Source organism: Myodes glareolus, chromosome 1 (genome assembly GCF_982192425.1).
Source record: "Myodes glareolus chromosome 1, mMyoGla1.1, whole genome shotgun sequence".
Classification (NCBI taxonomy): Eukaryota; Metazoa; Chordata; class Mammalia; order Rodentia; family Cricetidae; genus Myodes; species Myodes glareolus.
Genome location: NC_142026.1, coordinates 47,910,378 through 47,916,569, shown reverse-complemented (window position 1 = coordinate 47,916,569; position 6,192 = coordinate 47,910,378). Strand labels below are relative to the sequence as shown.

At 40.9% G+C, this 6,192-nt stretch overlaps 1 pseudogene; it reads left to right on the top strand.

Moving 5' to 3' along the window:
- Window positions 1-1,105: 1,105 nt before the first annotated feature.
- LOC148123317 (small ribosomal subunit protein eS7 pseudogene) lies at window positions 1,106-1,740 on the top strand (annotated as a pseudogene).
- Window positions 1,741-6,192: the final 4,452 nt, after the last annotated feature.

Below are 6,192 nucleotides of genomic sequence, written 5' to 3'. Positions count from 1 at the left end.
GAGTTCTGCACTGACAACTCTTAAGAGGAAAGCAAATAAGGAATAAAATCAGGACCTTCTTAACAGTGTTAAACTCTAAAGACACAAGAACATGAACACGGAGTGCAGAGATCTAGCACACTACACCACTGAGGGAACAGTCTTCCTCCACTGTTTCCCCTTATGGTTTCTAATTCAGGACTGCTCTAAAAGTCACGATCACACCACAGATGGTGGCACGCACCTGTAGCCGCAATCTGCGGAGAGAGCTTGACAGGATGAAGGTCAGTTCAAGTCTAACGTGTTCCACGCTGTTCTGTGTCCACACCCATCAGATAAATATTAAATATGGACAAAGATCATGACTACCATTTTTGAGTTACTTGGACTTCCCTGAATTATACAAGGAAAGTGGGAGAGAATGAAAGGGCTGTGGAATCTCAGAAGGCAGTTGTACTGGAAGAACTAGTGAAGCTGTTACTTGAAAGACAGAACCACAGGAAATGAGGGAAGGAAGTAAACACAGTAGGGTTAGAAAATATAGAAATATAAGAAGGCACACTGCAGAGATGACCCTGGAGGTACACAAAGGGAGTTTGAAACAAAATATTGCAGACAACCACAGATTATAATCAAATAGCACAAAGCATTGTCATTTCCCAAGCCACATTTAGGCAACCACACTGTTAAGATTAGTCTGTGCAAAGGTTCCCTAGCATGTATAGAAAATAATATCCTGATCTGGTCCCTGGCTTTAACACTCCATCCAGCCCATCTTCTGCCAAATTCCCATGTCTCATGTGAACTGGTGATATTGGATATTATAAACAAGGGCTGGGCACTCCACAGTCAGTTGTCTGCAAAATGACAAATGACATGTCATTGTGTGTGGGCAATTCTCACAAGGATTTCTCACTTGAAGACTTATAAGAAGTTAATAGTTACTGAGGAACTGTCAGCAAAACAAATTAACCAACAGATATTAAATTGAGAATCAATCTTACTCAGAGATGAACCAAATAATACATTAGCAATCTCAGTCTCAAGAGGTCACACTAGCTCTTTTCGGCCTCCACCCGGATATGAGCAGTTCTCGCGAGAGCTGGGCCTCTTTCCAAGCCGGCACACCATAAGGCGAGCCATGTTCTGCTCGAGCACCAAGATCGTCAAGCCCAATGGCGAGAAGCCGGATGAGTTCGAGTCTGGCATCTCTCAGATGCTGCTCGAGCTGGAGATGAACTCTGATCTCAAGGCACAACTGCGGGAGCTCAACATAACCGTGGCCAAGGAAATTGAAGTTGGTGGTGGCCGGAAAGTCATTATAATTTTTGTACCAGTTCCTCAGCTGAAATCCTTCCAAAAAATCCAAGTCCGGCTGGTTCGTGAATTGGAGAAAAAGTTCAGCGGGAAACACGTAGTCTTCATTGCTCAGAGGAGGATTCTGCCCAAGCCAACTCGGAAAAGCCGAACAAAAAATAAGCAGAAGCCCCCCAGAAGCCACACGCTCACCGCAGTGCATGACGTCATCCTTGAGGACTTGGTCTTTTCAAGTGATATTGTGGGCAAGAGGATCCGTGTGAAACTGGACGGCAGCCGGCTCATAAAGGTTCATTTAGACAAAGCACAGCAGAACAACGTGGAGCACAAGGTGGAAACTTTTTCTGGTGTGTATAGAAGCTCACGGGCAAGGATGTTAATTTTGAATTCCCAGAGTTTCAGTTGTAAAGAAAATGACTGAATAAAGTGTCATTCGGAAAAAAAAAAAAAGAGGTCACACTAAATAGGAGCAAACAAGAATAAATTATATCAGCAGGTTGTATTCAAGGAATCGTATATGCATTCCTTGAATATGCTTAATAGTTATAAAAAGGTCATTATTTAAGGAAAGAATGCAAGGAGGAAGAGGAAGAGTGAGAGGAGAAAGGGAAAATTAAATATCTATAAAATTCTTTAGACATCATTACATTAAGAAAGCTCAGAGAAGAGAAAGGCTTGGTGAACATAACTGCCTACAACACCAACACTCTACAGGTAGAAGCAAGCCTATCTGTGTGATTTCAAGGCCAGACTGATCTATGCAGAGGAACCCTAGCTCACTTTTTAGTGTAAGATCTGCAAAGAACGGGGCAAAGGCACAGACATGAGGAGCTGTCTAAGGTTTTCCTACTGCTTAAAAACTTCTGTCCTAGGATATATTTGTGAGGCACTGTTCCAACAAGTATTAGAATAATTCAAAGTATGACAAAGAAGAGTGGTATCTATGGTGATATGCAAGACATTCAGCACTGTGGCTATGGGACAAGGCCAGTTCAGGCACCCTCTCCTCTGCTGCCCAAGGAACAATCTGGGGACCTCCCCTTGTACCTGGGAACCCCTCTAGGATCAAGTCTCTTGCAAAACTCTAAAAATGGCTCCCTTAATTAAGATATTTATTTCCCTGTTCCCATATCCACCCTTCCTCCATCCCACACATCCCATTCCCCCAAGTTTTCCTGAATCCTCCCCTTCTCCCTTCTCTCTACCCATCTCCCCTTACATCCACTCCCATCCCCACCCCTGTGCACCCAAGTTTTGCCTGGCAATCTTGTATACTTCCAGTAGCCCGGAGGATAGCTATATGATTTTCTTTAGGTTCATCTTCTTATTTAGCTTCTCTAGGGTCAGAAATTATAGGCTCAAAGTCCTTTAAGTATGGCTAGAATCCACTTATGAGTGAGTACATACCATATTCCTCTTTTTGGGTCTGGGTTACCTCACTCAATAAAGCGTTTTCTATTTCCATCCATTTGCATGCAAAATTCAAGATGTCATTGTTTTTTACCGCTGTGTAAAACTCAAATGTGTATATGTTCCACACCTTCTTTAACCATTCTTCTATTGAGGGGCACCTAGGTTGCTTCCAGGTTCTGGCTATTACAAATAGTGCTGTTATGAACATAGTTGAACAAATGCTTTTGTAGTATGATAGGGCATCTCTTGGGAATATACCCAAGAGTAAAGCGTTTTCTATTTCCATCCATTTGCATGCAAAATTCAAGATGTCATTGTTTTTTACCGCTGAGTAGAACTCTAAAGTGTATATGTTCCACACCTTCTTTAACCATTCTCTATTGAGGGGCACCTAGGTTGCTTCCAGGTTCTGGCTATTACAAATAGTGCTGCTATGAACATAGTTGAACAAATGCTTTAGTAGTATGATTGGGCATCTCTTGGGTATATTCCTACTAACAATGGATGATTGTTCCCCTTACTCCACATCCTCTCCAGCATAGAACCTTCATCTGGCGATGGATGGAGATAGAGACAGAGACCCACATTGGAGCACTGGACTGAGCTCCCAAGGTCCAAATAAAGAGCAGAAGGAGGGAAAACATGAGCAAGGAAGTCAGGACCACGAGAGTTGCGTCCACCCACTGAGACAGTGGGACTGATCTAATGGGAGCTCACCAAGGCCAGCTGGATTGGGTGTGATGGAGCATGTGATCAAACCAGGCTCTCTGAATGTGGCTGTCAATGAAGGCTGACTGAGAAGCCAAGGACAATGGCACTGGGTTTTGATTCTACTACATGGACTGGCTTTGTGGGAGCCTGGTTTGTTTGGATGCTCAGCTTCCTAGACCTGGATGGAGGGAGAGGACCTTGGACTTCCCACGGAGCAGGGAACCCTGACTGTTCTTAGGACTGGAGAGGGAGGGAGGAGGGAGGAGGAGGAGGAGGGGCAGAGGGAAAAGGGAGGTGGGGAGGAGGTAGAAATTTTTAATAAATAAATAAATTTTAAAAAAGAGTGGTGTCTATATCCACACAACGGTTAAAGATCAGCTAGGAATTACATTCCCACACAGGAAGATTGGGCAGCTCATTAAATGAGTATCATCTTGCTTAGTACCAAGAATCATTCTGAATGCTTTTGTTTGGAATATGTGAGGGAACATAGGTGTTAGACTCTCAGACAGTACAACCAGGAGATAACACAGCAACTCACAGGAAGCTAGAAATCTTCTATTTCACCATGTTCTCACTGACCAAGTATTTCTTCTTCCAGAAAATTTTCAAAGAATTAAGACTCAAAAGGCACAAATTAGAAGAGACCGGTTACAGACTCTAAATGATTTTCAGAGATTGTTAGGAGACATTTTCAGTCTATGACCAGCTGTTTGGATAACACCTGATCTAATAATTCATTTAAACAAAACCTTAGATGGTGACAAAGATTTGAATAGTCCCAGAGAATTAACAGCTGAAGCAGAAAAGGAATTGACCATGGTTGAGGAAAAATTACAGGAGGAACATGTAGATAGAGTGGATCCAAATCTTAGTTGCATTCTAGTCATATTGCCTTCCAGAATTTCTCCTACGGGAATTTTAATGCAGAGGGAAGATACTATTTTAGAATGGATCTTTTTACCACACAAACCAAGTAAAAAATTGAAAACTTATGTAGAAAAGGTCTCTGAATTAATTATAAAAGGTAAACTGAGACTTCGTCAAATAGCAGGTATAGACCCAGCAGAAATTATAGTGCCTTTCACTACTGATGAAATAAAAAAGTTATGGGAAGACAATGAGCCATGGCAAAGGGCTTGTGATAATTTTTTGGGAGAAATTAATAGCAACTATCCAAAAAGTGGTAGACTTAACCTTATAAAGAGAACTTCCTGGATTCTTCCTCGAATTGTATGTGATGCTCCAATAACTGGAGCCCGTACATTTTATACTGATGCTAATAAATCAGGGAAGGCTGGTTACAAATCAGATGAATTGAGTAAGGTGGAACAAAGCCCTTATACTTCTGTCCAGAAGGCAGAATTATATGCCATTCTTGTGGTGCTAAGGGATTTTAAAGAACTTCTTAATATTGTTACAGATTCACAATATGCAGAAAGAGTTATCTTGCTTATTGAAACTGCTGAATTTATACCAGATGATACAGAGTTGACTTCATTGTTTATCCAGGTACAAGACATAATCAGGAATAGGCTTTGCCCAATATACATAACACACATCCGGTCCCATACGGGTCTGCCAGGTCCTCTAGCACAAGGTAATGCAGAAATTGATCAAGTATTGATTGGAAGCATGTTGCAGACTTCAGAATTTCATAAAAAACATCACGTCAATAGCAAAGGTTTAAAGAAAGAGTTTTCCATTACATGGCAACAAGCTAAGGAGATTGTAAAGAGATGCCCTACTTGCTTTTTATATAACCAAACACCACTACCTGTAGGGACTACCCGGAGGGTACTCAAAGGAATGAAATCTGGCAGATGGATGTCTTCCACTTTGAAGAATTTGGAAAATTAAAATATGTACATCACACCATTGACACTTATTCAGGCTTTCAGTGGGCAACTGCTTTAAGCTCAGAAAAAGCTGACTCAGTAATCACACATTTATTAGAAGTTATGGCCATTATGGGTATACCTACACAAATAAAAACAGATAATGGTCCAGCTTATGTCTCTAGGAAAATGAAACAGTTTTTTGCTTATTATAATATTAAGCATGTTACAGGTATACCATACAATCCTACAGGTCAAGCAGTCATAGAAAGATCAAATCGAACTATAAAGGATATGTTAAATAAACAGAAAGGGATGGAAAATGCCCCCAGAAATAGATTACATAATGCCTTATTAACCTTGAATTTTCTTAATGCTAATGAGAAGGGAACAAAATCGGCAGAAAGACATTGGATAATGGAAAAGTCTGTTGAACTAAATCAACCGGTTTCTATCAAGGATGTGCTGACCTCTCAATGGAAGCAAGGAGATGTGCTACGTTGGGGAAGGGGTTTTGCTCTTGTTTCCACAGGAGAAGAAAAATTGTGGATACCATCAAAATTAATAAAGGTTAGATTTTAAGAGAAGAAATCTCTTGGAAAGGAGAAATGACAGCATCAGCAATGATGATAACCATACAGGTGGTAAGGAAAACATAGAATGGGGGCAGGGTTCTGTTCTTATCTCCACAGGAAAACACTTATCTTTGAAAAATTCAAGGGACCCTGGATATTTGAACACTGACAGATGGAAAAATAACTACCCAATATGGATTATCAAGAAAACTTAATAGATTCTGTGAGTATGAAGCTCTGGAATATACTAAATCATATTTCTGAATTTATAGAGCTGGTTTTGGAGTTGGACTCTTGGCTCGGTCCCTCTCTAATTCCAAGCCTGTTATTAGGAGAAAAAACCAGAGTTTCTGGAGTTT